The following is a 24,059-nucleotide window of genomic DNA, read 5'->3' as shown; positions in this document are numbered from 1 at the left end:
CAGACATATCAGTGGTTCTGGTAGATTAAACCCACTCCAGACATATCAGTGGTTCTGGTAGATTAAACCCACTCCAGACATATCATGGTTCTGGTATCAGTGGTTCTGGATTAAACCCACTCCAGACATATCAGTGGTTCTGGTAGATTAAACCCACTCCAGACATATCAATGGTTCTGGTAGATTAAACCCACTCCAGACATATCAGTGGTTATGGTTCTGGTAGATTAAACAGACATATCAGTGGTTCTGGTAGATTAAACCCACTCCAGACATATCAATGGTTCTGGTAGATTAAACCCACTCCAGACATATCAGTGGTTCTGGTAGATTAAACCCACTCCAGACATATCAATGGTTCTGATGATGTTCTGGTAGATTAAACCCACTCCAGACATATCAGTGGTTCTGGTAGATTAAACCCACTCCAGACATATCAATGGTTCTGGTAGATTAAACCCACTCCAGACATATCAATGGTTCTGGTAGATTAAACCCACTCCAGACATATCAATGGTTCTGGTAGATTAAACCCACTCCAGACATATCAATGGTTCTGGTAGATTAAACCCACTCCAGACATATCAATGGTTCTGGTAGATTAAACCCACTCCAGACATATCAATGGTTCTGGTAGATTAAACCCACTCCAGACATATCAGTGGTTCTGGTAGGTTAAACCCACTGACATATCAGTGGTTCTGGTAGATTAAACCCACTCCAGACATATCAGTGGTTCTGATGATGTTCTGGTAGATTAAACCACTCCAGACATATCAGTGGTTCTGATGATGTTCTGGTAGATTAAACCACTCCAGACATATCAGTGGTTCTGATGATGTTCTGGTAGATTAAACCACTCCAGACATATCAGTGGTTCTGATGATGTTTTATTAGAAGGTAAAAAAAAACATTCATAAAAACATGTTTATTATCAAACTATTTTACAACCATCTAGAGAGGTGGTGTATATGTTTCATAGTGTGTGTGTGTGTGTGAGAGAGGTGGTGTGTGTGTGTGTGTGTGTGTGTGTGTGTGTGTGTGTGTGTGTGTGTGAGAGAGAGAGGTGGTGTGTGTGTGTGTGTGTGTGTGTGTGTGTGTGTGAGAGAGAGAGGTGGTGTGTGTGTGTGTGTGTGAGAGGTGGTGTATATGTGTGTGTGTGTGTGTGTGTGTGTGTGTGTGTGTGAGAGAGAGGTGGTGTGTGTGTGTGTGTGTGTGTGTGTGTGTGAGAGAGAGAGGTGGTGTGTGTGTGTGAGAGAGGTGGTGTGTGTGTGTGAGAGAGGTGGTGTATATGTGTGTGTGTGTGTGTGTGTGTGTGTGTGTGTGTGTGTGTGTGTGTGTGTGTGTGTGTGTGTGTGTGTGTGTGTGTGAGAGAGGTGGTGTATATGTGTGTGTGTGTGTGTGTGTGTGTGTGTGTGTGTGTGTGAGAAAGAGAGAGGTGGTGTATATGTGTGTGTGTGTGTGTGTGTGTGTGTGTGTGTGTGTGTGTGTGTGTGTGTGTGTGTGTGTGTGTGAGAGAGAGAGGGGTGTAATATGTGTGTGTGTGTGTGTGTGTGTGTGTGTGTGTGTGTGAGAGAGAGAGGTGGTGTATATGTGTGTGTGTGTGTGTGTGTGTGTGTGTGTGTGTGTGTGTGTGTGTGTGTGTGTGTGTGTGTGTGTGTGTGTGTGTGTGTGTGTGTGAGAGAGAGAGAGGTGGGAGGGGCTCCTCCTCCTGAAGTGTGCACGTGTTCACTCCCCCACGTGGATTTAAAAGGACAGGTGCACCAACCAATCACGAGGAGAGAAGGAGTGGACACTTCTGGACGAGGGTACAGAATACGAGTGTCCGACCATCTCTCGGTATAATCTGTCTGCCCGTCCTAGCGAGGTGGGAACCCGCGGTGTGGACCCCCCCGCCCTCTGAACCCTCCCCTGTCCCCCCTAAAGGACCTGTTCCTCTCCCGGCCCCTGTCCCCCCCCCGGCCGGCGTTAGGACCCCCCCGACCTCCACGGGATGACCCCCCTCCACGGTCTGACTTCAGCTTGGAGGGAGGTGACTTGGGTCGCAGACGTTCTATCTCCTCCGTACAGCCTGGAGGACACATCAAGAGGAGAGAACAGAGGGATTAGACCAGAGAAGAAGAGATGGAGGAGAGAGAGGAGAGAACAGAGGGATTAGACCAGAGAAGAAGAGATGGAGGAGAGAACAGAGGGATTAGACCAGAGAAGAAGAGATGGAGGACACATCAAGAGGAGAGAACAGAGGGATTAGACCAGAGAAGAAGAGATGGAGGAGAGAGAGGAGAGAACAGAGGGATTAGACCAGAGAAGAAGAGATGGAGGAGAGAACAGAGGGATTAGACCAGAGAAGAAGAGATGGAGGACACATCAAGAGGAGAGAACAGAGGGATTAGACCAGAGAAGAAGAGATGGAGGAGAGAGAGGAGAGAACAGAGGGATTAGACCAGAGAAGAAGAGATGGAGGAGAGAACAGAGGGATTAGACCAGAGAAGAAGAGATGGAGGAGAGAGAGGAGAGAACAGAGGGATAAGACAAGAGAAGAAGAGATGGAGGAGAGAACAGAGGGAGTGAGAAGAGAAGAGAGAGATGAGAGAGGAGAGGAGAGAGGGATATGAGATGGAGAGAGCGAGGAGAGAAGATATGGAGGAGAGGGAGAGGAAAGAGAGATGAGATGGAGGGGAGAGAAGAGATGGAGAGGGAGAGGAGAGAAGAGATGGAGAGGGAGAGGAGAGAAGAGATGGAGAGGGAGAGGAGAGAAGAGATGGAGAGGGAGAGGAGAGAAGAGATGGAGAGGGAGAGGAGAGAGATGAGAGGGAGAGGAGAGAAGAGAAGGAGAGGGAGAGGAGAGAAGAGATGGAGAGGGAGAGGAGAGAAGAGATGGAGAGGGAGAGGAGAGGAGAGATGGAGAGGGAGAGGAGAGAAGAGATGGAGAAGAAATGGAGAAGAGGAGAGAGAACAGACAAGACAGATTGAGGTGTGTGTGGTGTGATTAAGGACCTACCTGAGAGGTGAGACTGTGTGACTGAGAAGTGGGAGGAGTAAGACTCTGAGTTGAAGTTACTGTTGGTCAGAGTAGGACCTACTGTCAACCACCCTGGAGAGAGAGAGAGAGAGACAGACAGAGAGGAGAAGAGAGATAGAGAGAGGGGGAGAGGAGGGAGAGAGAGGGGGAGAGGAGGGAGAGAGAGGGGGAGAGAGGAGAGGAGGGAGAGAGATAGAGAGAGAGAGAAATACATTTAACCAAAATAAATGGACCACGACCTGAACAAATCTAGAAGGCTACAATCATCCTCCAGTCCTCTATCTGAAGGATTCAGAGGATTCCTGATTTCCTGCCGATTCCAGGTCATCTTTTCTCCCCTGAAATCATGGAGGATTCAGATGATTCCTGATTCCCTGCCGATTCAGAAGATTCCTGATTCCCTGGGAAGGGAGAGGTTTCAGAGGATTCCTGATTCCCTGCACGATTCAGAAGATTCCTGATTCCCTGGAAGGGAGAGGAGAGGAATGAATGATTCCCTGCCGATTCAGAAGATTCCTGAGAGGAATGAATGGCCGATTCCCTCTCGTTTCAGAGGATTCCTGATCACCTGCCCCCTCTCGTTGATTAACTCTAGTTGAAGGCTGACTGGGGTACTGCAGGCTAGCTCAGTGCTGCCCCCTGAGAGGAATGAATGGTGTCACGTAGAGGAGGTGAGTGGAGGGGAAGGGAGAGGAGAGGAATGAATGGTGTCACGTAGAGGAGGTGAGTGGAGGGGAAGGGAGAGGAATGAATGGTGTCACGTAGAGGAGGTGAGTGGAGGGGAAGGGAGAGGAGAGGAATGAATGGTGTCACGTAGAGGAGGTGAGTGGAGGGGAAGGGAGAGGAGAGGAATGAATGGTGTCACGTAGAGGAGGTGAGTGGAGGGGAAGGGAGAGGAATGAATGGTGTCACGTAGAGGAGGTGAGTGGAGGGGAAGGGAGAGGAGAGGAATGGTGTCACGTAGAGGAGGTGAGTGGAGGGGAAGGGAGAGGAAGAAGGAATGAGGAGTGGAGGGTGAAAGGGAGAGGAGAGGAATGAATGGTGTCACGTAGAGGAGGTGAGTGGAGGGGAAGGGAGAGGAATGAATGGTGTCACGTAGAGGAGGTGAGTGGAGGGGAAGGGAGAGGAATGAATGGTGTCACGTAGAGGAGGTGAGTGGAGGGGAAGGGAGAGGAATGAATGGTGCCACGTAGAGGAGGTGAGTGGAGGGGAAGGGAGAGGAGAGGAATGAATGGTGTCACGTAGAGGAGGTGAGTGGAGGGGAAGGGAGAGGAGAGGAATGAATGGTGTCACGTAGAGGAGGTGAGTGGAGGGGAAGGGAGAGGAGAGGAATGAATGGTGTCACGTAGAGGAGGTGAGTGGAGGGGAAGGGAGAGGAGAGGAATGAATGGTGTCACGTAGAGGAGGTGAGTGGAGGGGAAGGGAGAGGAGAGGAATGAATGGTGTCACGTAGAGGAGGTGAGTGGAGGGGAAGGGAGAGGAGAGGAATGAATGGTGCCACGTAGAGGAGGTGAGTGGAGGGGAAGGGAGAGGAGAGGAATGGTGTCACGTAGAGGAGGTGAGTGGAGGGGAAGGGAGAGGAATGAATGGTGTCACGTAGAGGAGGTGAGTGGAGAGGAATGAATGGTGTCACGTAGACCTGGTCTGATGTCCCACCTGGTCTGATGCCCCACCTGGTCTGAGGACCCACCTGGTCTGTTGACCCACCTGGTCTGAGGACCCACCTGGTCTGATGACCCACCTGGTCTGAGGACCCACCTGGTCTGATGGTAGAGTCTCGTCCAAACAGGTGTAGTCTTCTGTCTCCCCCCGACAGAAGTGTTCTATGATATGAAATATCTCCACCGGCTTCCCACGTTCCCGATCTCAGGCTCCTCGGTAATAATCAGGTCGATATCCACGTTGGCGTGGATGAAATCCCCATCTGTAGACCGCCGGACTGTTCCTTTAATACCCATTAGACAGTGTTCCTAGAGAGGAGAGGGGAGAGGGGGAGGAGAGGGAGGGGAGGGGGAGAGGGGAGGGGGGAGGGGGAGGGAGAGGGAGGGGGGGGAGAGGGGGGAGAGGGGGAGAGGAGGGGAGGGGGAAGAGGGGGGGAGAGGAGAGGGAAGAGGGAGAGGAGGGTAAGAGGAGAGGGAGGGAGAGGGGGGAGAGGAGAGGGGAGGGGAGAGGAGAGGGGAGGGGGAAGAGGAGAGGGGGGAAGAGGAGAGGGGGGAAGAGGGAGAGGGGGGAAGAGGAGAGGGGAGGGGGGAGAGGAGAGGGGGAAGAGGAGAGGGAGGGAGAGGGGGAGAGGAGAGGGGGGTAGAGTCTCATCCAAACAGGTGTTGAGGGTCTCCCCAGGGAGAGGAGAGGGGGGGAGAGGAGAGGGAGAGAGAGGAGGGGAGGGAGGAAAGGATTTCTGTAAATTGTAATTTCTGTAAATTGTGCCATGAGACAGTGTGTGTGTTGGTGTCGCTGGTGTGTGTTACCTTGGTTCTCTGTTGAAACACAGCTTTAGGGTCGAGGGTTTTGGTCTTTCCAGGGTTGTTCTTGTTGGTTTGGTGTGTGTGTGTGTGTGTCATGGTGTGTGTGTGTGTCATGGTGTGTATGTGTGTCATGGTGTGTGTTACCTTGGTTCTCTGAAACACAGCTTTAGGGTCGAGGGTTTTGGTCTTTCCAGGGTTGTTCTTGTTGGTTTTGATCCAACAGATATCCTCACAACGCCTGAAACCCCACTTTCTCAGACACTGTGGAGGAGGAAGAGGAGGGAGAGGAGGGAGAGGGGGAGAGGGGAGAGGAGGGAGAGGAGAGGAGGGAGGGAGAGAGGAGGGAGAGGGGGAGGAAGGAGGGAGAGAGAGGAGAGAGAGGGGGGAGAGGAGGGAGAGGAGAGAGAGGAGGGAGAGGGGGTAGAGGAGAGAGAGGAGAGAGAGAGGAAGGAGGGAGAGGGGGAGAGGGGAGGGAGAAGGGGGAGAGGAGAGAGAGAGGAGAGGAAGGAGGGAGAGGGGGAGAGGAGGGAGAAGGGGGAGAGAGAGAGAGGAGAGGAAGGAGGGAGAGGAGGGAGAGGAGGGGAGGAGGGAGAGGAGAGGGGGAGGGAGAGAGGAGGGAGAGGGGGAGGAAGGAGGGAGAGGAGAGAGAGGGGGAGAGGGAGGGAGAGGAGAGAGAGGGAGGGAGAGGGGGTAGAGGAGAGAGAGAGGAGAGAGAGAGGAAGGAGGGAGAGGGGGAGAGGAGGGAGAAGGGGGAGAGGAGAGAGAGAGGAGAGGAAGGAGGGAGAGGGGGAGAGGAGGGAGAAGGGGAGAGGAGAGAGAGAGAGAGGAAGGAGGGAGAGGAGGGAGAAGGGGGAGAGGAGAGAGAGAGGAGAGGGAGAGGAGGGAGAGGGGGAGAGGAGGGAGAGAGGAGAGGAAGGAGGGAGAGGGGAGGGAGAGGGGGAGAGAGGAGGGAGAGGAGAGAGAGGGGGAGAGGAGGGAGAGTAGAGGAAAGAGGGAGAGTAGAGGAAGGAGGGAGAGGGGAGAGAGAGACAATAACAGCTGTATTGTCCCTCTCTCTGTGTATAATACCATTCATAATACCAGTCCCCTCTCTCTCTGTGTATAATACCATTCATAATACCAGTCCCCCTCTCTGTGTATAATACCATTCATAATACCAGTCCCCCTCTCTCTGTGTATAATACCATTCTCCCCAGGTCCCTCTCTCTGTGTATAATACCATTCTCCCCAGGTCCCTCTCTCTGTGTGTATAATACCATTCTCCCCAGGTCCCTCTCTCTGTGTATAATACCATTCTCCCCAGGTCCCTCTCTGTGTATAATACCATTCTCCCCAGGTCCCTCTCTCTGTGTATAATACCATTCTCCCCAGGTCCAGTCCCTCTCTCTGTGTATAATACCATTCATAATACCAGTCCCCCTCTCTCTGTGTATAATACCATTCATAATACCAGTCCCTCTCTCTGTGTATAATACCATTCATAATACCAGTCCCCCTCTCTCTGTGTATAATACCATTCTCCCCAGGTCCCTCTCTCTGTGTATAATACCATTCTCCCCAGGTCCCTCTCTCTGTGTATAATACCATTCTCCCCAGGTCCCTCTCTGTGTATAATACCATTCTCCCCAGGTCCCTCTCTGTGTATAATACCATTCTCCCCAGGTCCAGTCCCTCTCTCTGTGTATAATACCATTCTCCCCAGGTCCCTCTCTCTGTGTATAATACCATTCTCCCCAGGTCCCTCTCTGTGTATAATACCATTCTCCCCAGGTCCCTCTCTGTATATAATACCATTCTCCCCAGGTCCCTCTCTCTGTGTATAATACCATTCTCCCCAGGTCCCTCTCTGTGTATAATACCATTCTCCCCAGGTCCCTCTCTCTGTGTATAATACCATTCTCCCCAGGTCCCTCTCTCTGTGTATAATACCATTCTCCCCAGGTCCCTCTCTCTGTGTATAATACCATTCTCCCCAGGTCCCTCTCTCTGTGTATAATACCATTCTCCCCAGGTCCCTCTCTCTGTGTATAATACCATTCTCCCCAGGTCCCTCTCTGTATATAATACCATTCTCCCCAGGTCCCTCTCTCTGTGTATAATACCATTCTCCCCAGGTCCCTCTCTCTGTATATAATACCATTCTCCCCAGGTCCCTCTCTGTGTATAATACCATTCTCCCCAGGTCCCTCTCTGTGTATAATACCATTCTCCCCAGGTCCCTCTCTCTGTGTATAATACCATTCTCCCCAGGTCCCTCTCTCTGTGTATAATACCATTCTCCCCAGGTCCCCCTCTCTCTGTGTATAATACCATTCTCCCCAGGTCCCTCTCTCTGTGTATAATACCATTCTCCCCAGGTCCCTCTCTCTGTGTATAATACCATTCTCCCCAGGTCCCTCTCTCTGTGTATAATACCATTCTCCCCAGGTCCCTCTCTCTGTGTATAATACCATTCTCCCCAGGTCCAGTCCCTCTCCTGATCCACACCAGAGAAAGACAAAGGAACGCAGGGCTGATATCTCCTCTATCTCCAGCTTCATTATCTAGAGGGAGAGAAGAAGAGGGAGAGAGAAGGGAGGAGGGGAGAGAGAGGAGGGGAGAGAAGGAGAGGGGAGGAGGGAGAGAAAGGAGAGGGAGGAGGGGAGAGAAGGAGGGGAGAGAAGGAGAGGTGATGAGAGAAGGGGGAGAGAGGAGGGGGAGAGGAGAGGGGAGGAGAGAAGGGTGAGAGAAGGGGGAGAAGGAGGGGAGAGAGAGGAGGGGGAGAGAAGGAGAGGGAGGAGAGGGAAGGAGGGGAGAGAGAGGAGGGGAGAGAAGAGGGGAGAGAGAAGGGGGAGAGAAGGGGGAGGAAAGAGGGGGGAGAGAGAAGAGGGGGGTAGGAGAGAAGAGGGGAGGAGAGAAGAGGGGAGGAGAGAAGAGGGGGAGAGATGAGAGAAATCAACAGAAAGCTTTAAACAATGCTTCTATTAAATATCTTCATTATTATAAATTCATGTTCTTTACACAGTAACTCACATCGTCCCAGGTCCAGTACCCCCCCCACCCCCCCCAGTAACTCACATCGTCCCAGTTCCAGTAGCGTTCTGTGTGGGGTATTCCTGACTCTCTGTAGTACTCCTCAAGCCTCTCTGGGCTCCAGCAGGATCACATCAAACTTAGTCTTCAGATCACGCAGGTCAAAGTGCTCTGGGTCGGCCTGCAGATACCTACATGAACACGCGAGTCATTTAGCAGACTCTCCTATCAGGGAGTCATTTAACAGACTCTCCTATCAGGGAGTCATTTAACAGACTCTCCTATCAGGGAGTCATTTAACAGACTCTCCTATCAGGGAGTCATTTAACAGACTCTCCTATCAGGAGTCATTTAACAGACTCTCCTATCAGGGAGTTATTTAACAGACTCTCCTATCAGGGAGTCATTTAACAGACTCTCCTATCAGGGAGTCATTTAACAGACTCTCCTATCAGGAGTCATTTAACAGACTCTCCTATCAGGGAGTCATTTAACAGACTCTCCGATCAGGAGTCATTTAACAGACTCTCCTATCAGGAGTCATTTAACAGACTCTCCTATCAGGAGTCATTTAGCAGACTCTCCTATCAGGGAGTCATTTAGCAGACTCTCCTATCAGGGAGTCATTTAACAGACTCTCCTATCAGGGAGTCATTTAACAGACTCTCCTATCAGGAGTCATTTAACAGACTCTCCTATCAGGGAGTCATTTAACAGACTCTCCTATCAGGGAGTCATTTAACAGACTCTCCTATCAGGGAGTCATTTAACAGACTCTCCTATCAGGGAGTCATTTAACAGACTCTCCTATCAGGGAGTCATTTAACAGACTCTCCTATCAGGGAGTCATTTAACAGACTCTTCTATCAGGGAGTCATTTAACAGACTCTTCTATCAGGGAGTCATTTAACAGACTCTCCTATCAGGGAGTCTTAACAGACTCTCCTATCAGGGAGTCATTTAACAGACTCTCCTATCAGGGAGTCATTTAACAGACTCTCCTATCAGGGAGTCATTTAACAGACGACTCCTATCAGGGAGTCATTTAACAGACTCTCCTATCAGGGAGTCATTTAACAGACTCTCCTATCAGGGAGTCATTTAACAGACTCTCCTATCAGGGAGTCATTTAACAGACTCTCCTATCAGGGAGTCATTTAACAGACTCTCCTATCAGGGAGTCATTTAACAGACTCTCCTATCAGGAGTCATTTAACAGACTCTCCTATCAGGGAGTCATTTAACAGACTCTCCTATCAGGGAGTCATTTAACAGACTCTCCTATCAGGGAGTCATTTAACAGACTCTCCTATCAGGGAGTCATTTAACAGACTCTCCTATCAGGGAATCATTTAACAGACTCTCCTATCAGGGAGTCATTTAACAGACTCTCCTATCAGGGAGTCATTTAACAGACTCTCCTATCAGGAGTCATTTAACAGACTCTCCTATCAGGGAGTCATTTAACAGACTCTCCTATCAGGGAGTCATTTAACAGACTCTCCTATCAGGAGTCATTTAACAGACTCTCCTATCAGGGAGTCATTTAACAGACTCTCCTATCAGGAGTCATTTAACAGACTCTCCTATCAGGAGTCATTTAACAGACTCTCCTATCAGGAGTCATTTAACAGACTCTCCTATCAGGGAATCATTTAACAGACTCTCCTATCAGGAGTCATTTAACAGACTCTCCTATCAGGAGTCATTTAACAGACTCTCCTATCAGGGAGTCATTTAACAGACTCTCCTATCAGGGAGTCATTTAACAGACTCTCCTATCAGGGAGTCATTTAACAGACTCTCCTATCAGGGAGTCATTTAACAGACGACTCCTATCAGGGAGTCATTTAACAGACTCCACTATACACCTCTCATGGGGGGTTAAATGACTGCGACCTACATGGAGGGGGGGGGGGTTAAATGACTGGGACCTACATGGGGGGGTTAAATGACTGGGACCTATGTGGGGGTTAAATGACTGGGACCTACATGGAGGGGTTAAATGACTGGGACCTACATGGGGGTTAAATGACTGGGACCTACATGGGGGTTAAATGACTGGGACCTACATGGGGGTTAAATGACTGGGACCTACATGGGGGTTAAATGACTGGGACCTACATGGGGGTTAAATGACTGGGACCTACATGGGGGTTAAATGACTGGGACCTACATGGGGGTTAAATGACTGGGACCTACATGGGGGTTAAATGACTGGGACCTACATGGGGGTTAAATGACTGGGACCTACATGGGGGTTAAATGACTGGGACCTACATGGGGGTTAAATGACTGGGACCTACATGGGGGTTAAATGACTGGGACCTACATGGAGGGGGTTAAATGACTGGGACCTACATGGGGGTTAATGACTGGGACCTACATGGGGGGGGGGTTAAATGACTGGGACCTACATGGGGGGTTAAATGACTGGGACCTACATGGGGGTTAAATGACTGGGACCTACATGGGGGTTAAATGACTGGGTCCTACATGGAGGGGTAAATGACTGGGACCGACATGGGGGGGTTAAATGACTGGGACCTACATGGGGGTTAAATGACTGGGACCTACATGGGGGGGTTAAATGACTGGGACCTACATGGAGGGGTAAATGACTGGGACCTACATGGGGGTTAAATGACTGGGACCTACATGGGGGTTAAATGACTGGGACCTACATGGAGGGGTAAATGACTGGGACCTACATGGGGGAGGTAATGACTGGGACCTACATGGGGGTTAAATGACTGGGACCTACATGGGGGTTAAATGACTGGGACCTACATGGGGGTAAATGACTGGGACCTACATGGGGGAGGTAATGACTGGGACCTACATGGGGGGAGGTAATGACTGGGACCTACATGGGGGTTAAATGACTGGGACCTACATGGGGGTTAAATGACTGGGACCTACATGGGGTGGTTAAATGACTGGGACCTACATGGGGGTTAATGACTGGGACCTACATGGGGGTTAAATGACTGGGACCTACATGGGGGTTAATGACTGGGACCTACATGGGGGGGGGTTAAATGACTGGGACCTACATGGGGGTTAAATGACTGGGACCTACATGGGGGTTAAATGACTGGGACCTACATGGGGGTTAAATGACTGGGACCTACATGGGAGGTTAAATGACTGGGACCTACATGGGGGGTTAAATGACTGGGACCTACATGGGGGTTAATGACTGGGACCTACATGGGGGGTTAAATGACTGGGACCTACATGGGGGGGTTAAATGACTGGGACCTACATGGGGGGTTAAATGACTGGGACCTACATGGGGGGTTAATGACTGGGACCTACATGGGCAGGGGGTTAAATGACTGGGACCTATATGGGGGGGAAATGACTGGGACCTATATGGGGGTTAAATGACTGGGACCTACATGGGGGTTAAATGACTGGGACCTACATGGGGGTTAAATGACTGGGACCTACATGGGGGTTAAATGGCTGGGACCTACATGGGGGGTTAAATGACTGGGACCTACATGGGGGTTAAATGACTGGGACCTACATGGGGGGTTAAATGACTGGGACCTACATGGGGGTAAAATGACTGGGACCTACATGGGGGTTAAATGACTGGGACCTACATGGGGGGTAAAATGACTGGGACCTACATGGGGGGGTTAAATGACTGGGACCTACATGGGGGGTTAAATGACTGGGACCTACATGGGGGGGTTAAATGACTGGGACCTACATGGGGGGGTTAAATGACTGGGACCTACATGGGGGGGTTAAATGACTGGGACCTACATGGGGGGAAATGACTGGGACCTACATGGGGGGGGTTAATGACTGGGACCTACATGGGGGGTAAAATGACTGGGACCTACATGGGGGGGTAAATGACTGGGACCTACATGGGGGTTAAATGACTGGGACCTACATGGGGGTTAAATGACTGGGACCTACATGGGGGTTAAATGACTGGGACCTACATGGGGGGGGTAAATGACTGGGACCTACATGGGGGGTAATGACTGGGACCTACATGGGGGTGTTGGTGGTTGAGATCAGTTCATCCTTCAGTCTGATCAGCTCTCTGAGTTTAGGATACTCTTCAAACCGGTCTGCCAGACCTGAAACACACAGATTACAGACAGAGATTACACACAGACACACAGATTACAGACAGAGATTACACACACAGACACAGATTACACACAGACACACAGATTACAGACAGATCTTACACACAGACACACAGATTATACACACAGACACACAGATTATACACACAGATTACACACAGACACACAGATTATACACACAGACACACAGATTACACACAGACACACAGATTATACACACAGACACACAGATTATACACACAGATTACACACAGAGATTACACACAGACACACAGATTATACACAGACACACAGATTATACACAGACTACACACAGACACAGATTACACACACAGATTACACACAGAGATTACACACAGACACACAGATTATACACACAGATTACACACACAGACACAGATTACACACAGACACAGATTACACACACAGACACAGATTACACACAGACACAGATTACACACACACACAGATTACACACAGACACAGATTACACACATATTACAACAGACACAGATTACACACAGACACAGATTACACACAGACACAGATTACACACAGACACAGATTACACACAGACACACAGGTTATACACACAGATTACACACACAGACACAGATTACAGACAGAGATTATACACAGACACACAGATTATACACACAGACACACAGATTATACACACAGACACAGATTACAGACACACGGTCGTACCGACGTCTCTGATGAAGTTCTGTGGTCGGTGTCCGGTGTCGACAAAGTGTTGACAGTAGTCATTATGGGGGTTCAGACTCTGGGTACCCTGATACAGACAGACAGACAGTTAACCTATAACAACAGTGTTGACAGTAGTCATTATGGGGGTTCAGACTCTGGGTCCCCTGATACAGACAGACAGACAGTTAACCTATAACAACAGTGTTGACAGTAGTCATTATGGGGGTTCAGACTCTGGGTCCCCTGATACAGACAGACAGACAGTTAACCTATAACAACAGTGTTGACAGTAGTCATTATGGGGGTTCAGACTCTGGGTCCCCTGATACAGACAGACAGACAGTTAACCTATAACAACAGTGTTGACAGTAGTCATTATGGGGGTTCAGACTCTGGGTACCCTGATACAGACAGACAGACAGTTAACCTATAACAACAGTGTTGACAGTAGTCATTATGGGGGTTCAGACTCTGGGTCCCCTGATACAGACAGACAGACAGTTAACCTATAACAACAGTGTTGACAGTAGTCATTATGGGGGTTCAGACTCTGGGTACCCTGATACAGACAGACAGACAGACAGTTAACCTATAACAACAGTGTTGACAGTAGTCATTATGGGGGTTCAGACTCTGGGTACCCTGATACAGACAGACAGACAGTTAACCTATAACAACAGTGTTGACAGTAGTCATTATGGGGGTTCAGACTCTGGGTACCCTGATACAGACAGACAGACAGTTAACCTATAACAACAGTGTTGACAGTAGTCATTATGGGGGTTCAGACTCTGGGTACCCTGATACAGACAGACAGACAGTTAACCTATAACAACAGTGTTGACAGTAGTCATTATGGGGTTCAGACTCTGGGTCCCCTGATACAGACAGACAGACAGTTAACCTATAACAACAGTGTTGACAGTAGTCATTATGGGGGTTCAGACTCTGGGTCCCCTGATACAGACAGACAGACAGTTAACCTATAACAACAGTGTTGACAGTAGTCATTATGGGGGTTCAGACTCTGGGTACCCTGATACAGACAGACAGACAGTTAACCTATAACAACAGTGTTGACAGTAGTCATTATGGGGGTTCAGACTCTGGGTACCCTGATACAGACAGACAGTTAACCTATAACAACAGTGTTGACAGTAGTCATTATGGGGGTTCAGACTCTGGGTACCCTGATACAGACAGACAGACAGTTAACCTATAACAACAGTGTTGACAGTAGTCATTATGGGGGTTCAGACTCTGGGTCCCCTGATACAGACAGACAGACAGTTAACCTATAACAACAGTGTTGACAGTAGTCATTATGGGGGTTCAGACTCTGGGTACCCTGATACAGACAGACAGACAGTTAACCTATAACAACAGTGTTGACAGTAGTCATTATGGGGGTTCAGACTCTGGGTACCCTGATACAGACAGACAGACAGTTAACCTATAACAACAGTGTTGACAGTAGTCATTATGGGGGTTCAGACTCTGGGTCCCCTGATACAGACAGACAGACAGACAGTTAACCTATAACAACAGTGTTGACAGTAGTCATTATGGGGGTGTAGTGAGAGGTGTGTGTGTGTGTTACCTTCAGGAAGGTGGTAGAGTCCTTGTACACCTCCTCATAAGGGTTGCTCTCATCGGGCGGCTGCATCTCCAACTCTTCCTACACACACACACACACACACACACACACACACACACACACACACACACACAATGAAACAGAGACGTTCCTCTCAGTGATCCAGTCTATCACAGAGACGTTCCTCTCAGTGATCCACTCTATCACAGAGACGTTCCTCTCAGTGACAAAGTCTATCACAGAGACGTTCCTCTCAGTGATCCAGTCTATCACAGAGTTGTTCCTCTCAGTGATCCAGTCTATCACAGAGACGTTCCTCTCAGTGATCCAGTCTATCACAGAGACGTTCCTCTCAGTGACCCAGTCTATCACAGAGATGTTCCTCTCAGTGATCCAGTCTATCACAGAGACGTTCCTCTCAGTGATCCACTCTATCACAGAGACGTTCCTCTCAGTGACAAAGTCTATCACAGAGACGTTCCTCTCAGTGATCCAGTCTATCACAGAGACGTTCCTCTCAGTGACCCAGTCTATCACAGAGTTGTTCCTCTCAGTGATCCAGTCTATCACAGAGATGTTCCTCTCAGTGAACCAGTCTATCACAGAGACGTTCCTCTCAGTGATCCAGTCTATCACAGAGACGTTCCTCTCAGTGATCCAGTCTATCACAGAGACGTTCCTCTCAGTGACAAAGTCTATCACAGAGACGTTCCTCTCAGTGATCCAGTCTATCACAGAGTTGTTCCTCTCAGTGATCCAGTCTATCACAGAGACGTTCCTCTCAGTGATCCAGTCTATCACAGAGACGTTCCTCTCAGTGACCCAGTCTATCACAGAGATGTTCCTCTCAGTGATCCAGTCTATCACAGAGACGTTCCTCTCAGTGACCCAGTCTATCACAGAGTTGTTCCTCTCAGTGATCCAGTCTATCACAGAGATGTTCCTCTCAGTGAACCAGTCCTACCTTCGGCTCCTCAACGTCCTCCTCTGTGTCCTCTCCCTCCACCTGATGCTTCCTCTTGGAGCTCGGCCCGGCAGCATCCAACGATGCCCTACACATACACAATTTGTGGAATAGTTAAACCAAGTGATTGGGCTGGGCTGGAACAAAAATGTGCGCACTCCTGTGGTCCCCAAGGAATTGAGAAACACTCAATGATTGCTGGAAGTGTGTGTGTATACCTGTAACAGCAGTCTGTGTGTGTGTGTGTGTGTGTGTGTGTGTGTGTGTGTGTGTGTGTGTGTGTGTGTGTGTGTGTGTGTGTGTGTGTACCTGTATGTCTCTCTGGTCTCCTCAATCTCCTTCAGTTCGTCTTTGCTGTTCAGAACGGCGCCTATACTGTCCGCACTCTCTGCTCCCAACTAGGACAGGAACAGACCAGTTAGCTAGCTGTTAGTGTTAGCTAGGACAGGAACAGACAAGTTAGTTAGCTGTTAATGTTAGCTAGGACAGGAACAGACAAGTTAGTTAGCTAGGACAGGAACAGACAAGTTAGCTAGCTGTTAGTGTTAGCTAGGACAGGAACAGACCAGTTAGTTAGCTGTTAGTGTTAGCTAGGACAGGAACAGACCAGTTAGTTAGCTGTTAATGTTAGCTAGGACAGGAACAGACAAGTTAGTTAGCTAGGACAGGAACAGACAAGTTAGCTAGCTGTTAGTGTTAGCTAGGACAGGAACAGACCAGTTAGCTAGCTGTTAGTGTTAGCTAGGACAGGAACAGACCAGTTAGTTAGCTGTTAGTGTTAGCTAGGACAGGAACAGACCAGTTAGTTAGCTGTTAATGTTAGCTAGGACAGGAACAGACCAGTTAGCTAGCTGTTAGTGTTAGCTAGGACAGGAACAGACAAGTTAGTTAGCTAGGACAGGAACAGACCAGTTAGCTAGCTGTTAGTGTTAGCTAGGACAGGAACAGACCAGTTAGTTAGCTGTTAATGTTAGCTAGGACAGGAACAGACAAGTTAGTTAGCTGTTAATGTTAGCTAGGACAGGAACAGACCAGTTAGCTAGCTGTTAGTGTTAGCTAGGACAGGAACAGACCAGTTAGTTAGCTGTTAATGTTAGCTAGGACAGGAACAGACCAGTTAGTTAGCTAGGACAGGAACAGACAAGTTAGTTAGCTAGGACAGGAACAGACAAGTTAGCTAGCTCTTAATGTTAGCTAGGACAGGAACAGACAAGTTAGTTAGCTAGGACAGGAACGGACAAGTTAGTTAGCCATCAATGTTAGCTAGGACAGGAACGGACAAGTTAGCTAGCTATTAGTGTTAGCTAGGACAGGAACGGACAAGTTAGTTAGCTAGGACAGGAAAGGACAAGTTAACTAGCTAGTAATGTAGCTAGGACAGGAACGGACAAGTTAGTTAACTAGTAATGTTAGCTAGGACAGGAACAGACAAGTTAGTTAGCTAGGACAGGAACAGACCAGTTAGCTAGCTATTACTGTTAGCTAGGACAGGAACGGACAAGTTAGTTAGCTATCAATGTTAGCTAGGACAGGAACGGACAAGTTAGCTAGCTATTAATGTTCGCTAGGACGGGAACGGACAAGTTAGCTAGCTATTAGTGTTAGCTAGGACAGGAACGGACAAGTTAGTTAGCTATTAATGGTAGCTAGGACAGGAACGGACAAGTTAGTTGACTAGTAATGTTAGCTAGGACAGGAACGGACAAGTTCGCTAGCTATTAATGTAGCTAGGACAGGAACGGACAAGTTAGTTGACTAGTAATGTTAGCTAGGACAGGAACGGACAAGTTCGCTAGCTATTAATGTTAGCTAGGACAGGAACGGACAAGTTAGTTAGCTATCAATGTTAGCTAGGACAGGAACGGACAAGTTAGCTAGCTAGTAATGTAGCTAGGACAGGAACGAACAAGTTAGCTTTTAGCTAACATTACTAGTTAACTATCACTCTTTGTTCCCAACTAGGAGAGGACCAGACAAGTTAGTTAACTAGTAATGTTAGCTAAAAGCCATCACTCTTCGCTCCCAACTAGGAGAGGACCAGACAAGTTAGTTAACTAGTAATGTTATCTAAAAGCTATCACTCTTCGCTCCCAACTAGGAGAGGACCAGACAAGTTAGTTAACCAGTAATGTTATCTAAAAGCTATCACTCTTTGCTCCCAACTAGGAGAGGACCAGACAAGTTAGTTAACTAGTAATGTTAGCTAAAAGCTATCACTCTTTGCTCCCAACTAGGAGAGGACCAGACAAGTTAGTTAACTAGTAATGTTAGCTAAAAGCTATCACTCTTCGCTCCCAACTAGGAGAGGACCAGACAAGTTAGTTAACTAGTAATGTTAGCTAAAAGCTATCACTCTTTGCTCCCAACTAGGAGAGGACCAGACAAGTTAGTTAACTAGTAATGTTATCTAAAAGCTATCACTCTTTGCTCCCAACTAGGAGAGGACCAGACAAGTTAGTTAACTAGTAATGTTATCTAAAAGCTATCACTCTTCGCTCCCAACTAGGAGAGGACCAGCAGACAAGTTAGTTCAATACAAAGATAAGCTACAAGCTGAACCAGTATCTGTGCGGTATGTAAAAATAAACTCCCATTCACCAGCTCTGCAAAAGCGTTATGTCAAAATACATGAGTTGATTCACCAAATATGGAGCTTCGCTATGACCTTTATTTACTCCAGTTGTAGCCAGTATGTACCTCCAAAACAGGGCTAAATAAATGAGCTGCAGTAAACTCCCAACCTGCAAGGCAGTAATGAGGTAAACATGAGGTGACAACTAGAATGTATTGAGCTGTAGTAAACTTCCAACCTGCAAGGCAGTAATGAGGTAAACGTGAGGTGCCAACTAGAATGTATTGAGCTGTAGTAAACTTCCAACCTGCAAGGCAGTAATGAGGTAAACGTGAGGTGCCAACTAGAATGTATTGAGCTGTAGTAAACTTCCAACCTGCAAGGCAGTAATGAGGTAAACGTGAGGTGCCAACTAGAATGTATTGAGCTGTAGTAAACTTCCAACCTGCAAGGCAGTAATGAGGTAAACATGAGGTGCCAACTAGAATGTATTGAGCTGTAGTAAACTTCCAACCTGCGAGGCAGTAATGAGGTAAACGTGAGTTGCCAACTAGAATGTATTGAGCTGTAGTAAACTCCCAACCTGCACTGAGATGCAGTGTCTCAGACCACTGCGTCATTCGGGAGCGATCTAAAAAATAATCCTCTTTGGCACCTCATGGAAACTCCATTACTGCCAGTAATGAGGATTATTTATCTTTGTTTTAGATGGCTGAGACACTGCATCTCAGTGCAAGAGGTGTCACTGCAGTACCTGGTTTGAATCCAGGCCGCATCACATCTGGCCGTGATCGGGAATCCCGCAGGGCGGCGCACATTTGGCCGTATTGTAAATAAGAATTGGTTCTTAACTGACATATACTTAACAAAAAGCAGATACGCAACAACTTCAATGATTCTTACTGAGTTAGTTCATATAAGGAAATCAATAAATTCATTAGGCCCTAATCTATGGATTTCACATGACTGGGCAGGGGCACAGCCATGGGTGGGCCTGGGAGGGCATAGGCCCACCCACTGGGGAGCCAGGTCCAGCCAATCAGAATGTGTTTTTTTCCCCCACAAAAGGGCTTTATCACAGCCAGAAATACTCCTCAGTTTCATCAGCTGTCCAGGTGGCTGGTCTCAGATGATCCTGCAGGTGAAGAAGCCGGACGTTGGAGGTCCTGGGTTGGCGTGGTTACACGTGGTCTGCGGTTGTGATGCCGGTTGGACGTATTGCCAAATTCTTTAAAACAACGTTGGAGGCGGCTTATGGTAGAGAAATTAACATTCAATTCTCTGGCTACAGCTCTGGTGGACATTCCTGCAGTCAGAATACCAATTGCACACTCCCTCAACTTGAGACATCTGTGGCATTGTGTTGTGACAAAAAAATGTGCATTTTTGTGGCCTTTTTATTGTCCCCAGCACAAGGTGCACCTGTGTAACGATCATGCTAGTGCAATCAGGTTCTTGATACGCCACACCTTTCAGATGGATGGATTCTCTTGGTAAAGGAGAAACACTCCACTAACAGGGATGTTGACAAATTAAGAGCACAAAGGTTGAGCGACATAATGCTTTTTGTGCTTATAGATCATTTCAGGTCATGAAACGTCACATGTTGCATTTATATTTTAGTTCAGTGTATATACACACCGGCATAACGGGAGTAAATGAAGACAGTTGTTCAGCGAAACTCCATATTTGGTATGAACGGTTGCAGAGCTGGTTAATAATGGGATTTTGAATCTTTCTGGGCGTTAGAGACCCCTCTATAATGCACAGAGATAATGGTTCATCCCTAGAAGTGATCCGTCTCTTAGCAACAATCATAGTTAGAGACGCCTCTAATGCACAGAGATAATGGTTCATCTAGAAGTGATCCGTCTCTTAGCAACAATCATAGTTAGAGACGCCTCTAATGCACAGAGATAATGGTTCATCTAGAAGCGATCCGTCTCTTAGCAACAATCATAGTTAGAGACGCCTCTAATGCACAGAGATAATGGTTCATCTAGAAGCGATCCGTCTCTTAGCAACAATCATAGTTAGAGACGCCTCTAATGCACAGAGATAATGGTTCATCTGGAAGCGATCCGTCTCTTAGCAACAATCATAGTTAGAGACGCCTCTAATGCACAGAGATAATGGTTCATCTAGAAGCGATCCGTCTCTTAGCAACAATCATAGTTAGAGACCCCTCTAATGCACAGAGATAATGGTTCATCTGGAAGTGATCCGTCTCTAAGCTACAATCATAGTTAGAGACGCCTCTAATGCACAGAGATAATGGTTCATCTGGAAGCGATCCGTCTCTTAGCAACAATCATAGTTAGAGACGCCTCTAATGCACAGAGATTATGGTTCATCTGGAAGCGATCCGTCTCTTAGCAACAATCATAGTTAGAGACGCCTCTAATGCACAGAGATAATGGTTCATCTAGAAGTGATCCGTCTCTTAGCAACAATCATAGTTAGAGACGCCTCTAATGCACAGAGATAATGGTTCATCTAGAAGCGATCCGTCTCTTAGCTACAATCATAGTTAGACGCCTCTAATGCACAGAGATAATGGTTCATCTAGAAGTGATCCGTCTCTTAGCAACAATCATAGTTAGAGACGCCTCTAATGCACAGAGATAATGGTTCATCTAGAAGCGATCCGTCTCTTAGCTACAATCATAGTTAGAGACGCCTCTAATGCACAGAGATAATGGTTCATCTGGAAGTGATCCGTCTCTTAGCAACAATCATAGTTAGAGACGCCTATAATGCACAGAGATAATGGTTCATCTGGAGAAGCGATCCGTCTCTTAGCTACAATCATACGTTAGAGACCCCTCTAATGCACAGAGATAATGGTTCATCTAGAAGTGATCCGTCTCTTAGCTACAATCATACGTTAGAGACCCCTCTAATGCACAGAGATAATGGTTCATCTAGAAGCGATCAGTCTCTTAGCAACAATCATAGTTAGAGACGCCTCTAATGCACAGAGATTATGGTTCATCTGGAAGCGATCCGTCTCTTAGCTACAATCATAGTTAGAGACCCCTCTAATGCACAGAGATTATGGTTCATCTGGAAGCCATCCGTCTCTTAGCAACAATCATAGTTAGAGACGCCTCTAATGCACAGAGATTATGGTTCATCTGGAAGCGATCAGTCTCTTAGCAACAATCATAGTTAGAGACGCCTCTAATGCACAGAGATAATGGTTCATCTAGAAGTGATCCGTCTCTTAGCTACAATCATACGTTAGAGACTCCTCTAATGCACAGAGATAATGGTTCATCTGGAAGCGATCAGTCTCTTAGCAACAATCATAGTTAGAGACGCCTCTAATGCACAGAGATAATGGTTCATCTGGAAGCGATCAGTCTCTTAGCAACAATCATAGTTAGAGACGCCTCTAATGCACAGAGATAATGGTTCATCTGGAAGCGATCAGTCTCTTAGCAACAATCATAGTTAGAGACGCCTCTAATGCACAGAGATTATGGTTCATCTAGAAGTGATCCGTCTCTTAGCAACAATCATACGCAGAAAATGCTCTCACGTCATAACAGTAACTAATGTAACTATTATGAGTTGATAAAAGATGCGTTGGTTAACTAATATACGTTTAGCTTTTCCACTCAACCCAAAATCAAGGTCAATTGGCGTCACTTCACTGCCACAAAATAAGCCGAAATAACAATAATATTTACAGTAACTCCGATCGTTAACTAACAACAAGTTAATAGCTAACTAGAGGCTCACTTTGGTCGATGTGCTAAATGTAAATGACATGTTAAGTCATGATAATAGCTGACGTTACCCGTTGACCTGATCCTATTCAGTTAAACCAAACACAGTAGCATAACGTTACATGTTTACATTAACTACAAATGTCAGTCAACTCACAAGGTATGGTAGTTATGATACATAGATAGATGTCTCTTCCCTCGGGCTTAAAGGCTTTAGTGGCCCAGCATGTAACCTCCTCTTATCGCACCTCATTTTACTCACATTGTATACAGACTTGTTTTTCTACTGTATTATTGACTGTATGTTTGTTTATGTGTAAACTCTGTGTTGTTGTTATGTGTCGAACCGATTTGCTTTATCTTGGTCGGGGTTTCAGATGTAAATGAGAACTTGTTCTCAACTGGCCTACCTGGTTAAATAAAGGTGGAATAAATCAAATAAACTCAAAAACAAGAAGACAACGCATGTAGTATAACTAGCTTAGCTACAGCTAGCTACCTGTTGAGCGAGAAGCTGGCGTCGCAGCTTCTGCTTTTCCCGTATCTCCTGTAGGCGACTATTCATTTCTTTATCGGTGATTAGTTTAATAAAGTATTTCGTCAGTCACACACAAAAAAAAATAGTTTAAAACTTGTTTTTTTTTTTTTTCTTGCGGCGGTGTCGGAGGTGGAAACGCTGTTTTACTCGAAAACAATGAACGTGAGTCGAGTTGTGATGACGTCCGTCCGGTTCGAATGCTGCGCATGTGATTTGCGTCACAGTTCGTCGCGTTCCTGTCTTTCTGCTGGTGCAATGGAGTAGATGCGACCACACGGTGGTGATGTTGTATCGCGTTATTCCACCGTGAATAAACTGTGAACAATGATCATCAGAAAGGCCGTTTGTCACCAATTCTCTCTCTACTTCCGCCCAAAGTGTGCTGGAAGAGGGGCGTTAACTTCCTCGAGCGAGCCCATGCCTCTACCAACCTACAGCTTTCAGATGTTGCTGTAGAGAGCAGTGAAGGTGTAGACTTCAGGAGGAAAGAGAGATTATTGTGTTCCAGTAGCAGGGTTGTTCCAGTAGCAGGGCCGTTCCAGTAGCAGGGCTGTTCCAGTAGCAGGGTCGTTCCAGTAGTAGGGTCGTTCCAGTAGCAGGGTCGTTCCAGTAACAGGGTCGTTCCAGTAGCAGGGTTGTTCCAGTAGCAGGGCCGTTCCAGTAGCAGGGCCGTTCCAGTAGCAGGGTCGTTCCAGTAGCAGGGTCGTTCCAGTAGCAGGGCCGTTCCAGTAGCAGGGCCGTTCCAGTAGCAGGGCCGTTCCAGTAGCAGGGCCGTTCCAGTAGCAGGGTCGTTCCAGTAGTAGGGTCGTTCCAGTAGCAGGGCTGTTCCAGTAGAAGGGTCGTTCCAGTAGCAGGGTCGTTCCAGTAGCAGGGCTGTTCCAGTAGCAGGGCTGTTCCAGTAGCAGGGCTGTTCCAGTAGCAGGGTCGTTCCAGTAGCAGGGTCGTTCCAGTAGCAGGGTCGTTCCAGTAGCAGGGTCGTTCCAGTAGTAGGGTCGTTCCAGTAGTAGGGTCGTTCCAGTAGCAGGGCTGTTCCAGTAGCAGGGTCGTTCCAGTAGCGGGGCTGTTCCAGTAGCGGGGCTGTTCCAGTAGCAGGGTCGTTCCAGTAGCAGGGCCGTTCCAGTAGCAGGGTCGTTCCAGTAGCGGGGCTGTTCCAGTAGCAGGGTCGTTCCAGTAGCAGGGTCGTTCCAGTAGCAGGGCCGTTCCAGTAGCAGGGCCGTTCCAGTAGCAGGGTTGTTCCAGTAGCAGGACTGTTCCAGTAGCAGGGTCGTTCCAGTAGCAGGGTTGACCAGAACAGGGTTGACCAGAACAGGGTTGACCGGAACAGGG

The 24,059-nt window shown here is 47.8% G+C and overlaps 2 long non-coding RNA genes and 1 pseudogene across 44 annotated transcripts; 2 read left to right on the top strand and 1 right to left on the bottom strand.

Annotated features, from left to right (window-relative positions):
• Positions 1 to 1,594: 1,594 nt before the first annotated feature.
• On the bottom strand, positions 1,595 to 22,936 carry LOC127920303 (N6-adenosine-methyltransferase non-catalytic subunit-like; annotated as a pseudogene).
• LOC127920304 (uncharacterized) lies at positions 3,597 to 4,639 on the top strand. Of its 13 annotated transcripts, none has more exons than XR_008105735.1 (5): positions 3,597 to 3,745; positions 3,793 to 3,943; positions 4,080 to 4,173; positions 4,221 to 4,324; positions 4,581 to 4,639. It is a non-coding gene; the product is annotated as an uncharacterized LOC127920304 (long non-coding RNA). The 13 variants fall into 13 exon arrangements; XR_008105731.1 differs by having other exon boundaries at positions 4,221 to 4,480; XR_008105730.1 differs by lacking the exon at positions 4,221 to 4,324 and adding an exon at positions 4,325 to 4,480 and having other exon boundaries at positions 4,533 to 4,636.
• LOC127920305 (uncharacterized) lies at positions 6,658 to 7,951 on the top strand. 31 transcript variants are annotated; one of them, XR_008105755.1, is made up of 8 exons: positions 6,658 to 6,718; positions 6,756 to 6,858; positions 7,084 to 7,149; positions 7,190 to 7,257; positions 7,291 to 7,533; positions 7,567 to 7,601; positions 7,637 to 7,772; positions 7,810 to 7,939. It is a non-coding gene; the product is annotated as an uncharacterized LOC127920305 (long non-coding RNA). The 31 variants fall into 31 exon arrangements; XR_008105757.1 differs by lacking the exon at positions 7,567 to 7,601 and having other exon boundaries at positions 7,291 to 7,393; positions 7,880 to 7,951; XR_008105763.1 differs by lacking the exon at positions 7,637 to 7,772 and having other exon boundaries at positions 7,567 to 7,636; positions 7,810 to 7,945.
• Positions 22,937 to 24,059: the final 1,123 nt, after the last annotated feature.

Source organism: Oncorhynchus keta, unplaced genomic scaffold (assembly GCF_023373465.1).
Source record: "Oncorhynchus keta strain PuntledgeMale-10-30-2019 unplaced genomic scaffold, Oket_V2 Un_contig_1888_pilon_pilon, whole genome shotgun sequence".
In the NCBI taxonomy this organism is placed as follows: domain Eukaryota; kingdom Metazoa; phylum Chordata; class Actinopteri; order Salmoniformes; family Salmonidae; genus Oncorhynchus; species Oncorhynchus keta.
Note: the sequence above shows the minus strand (reverse complement) of the source record. Positions and strands in the feature narration are given on the sequence as shown.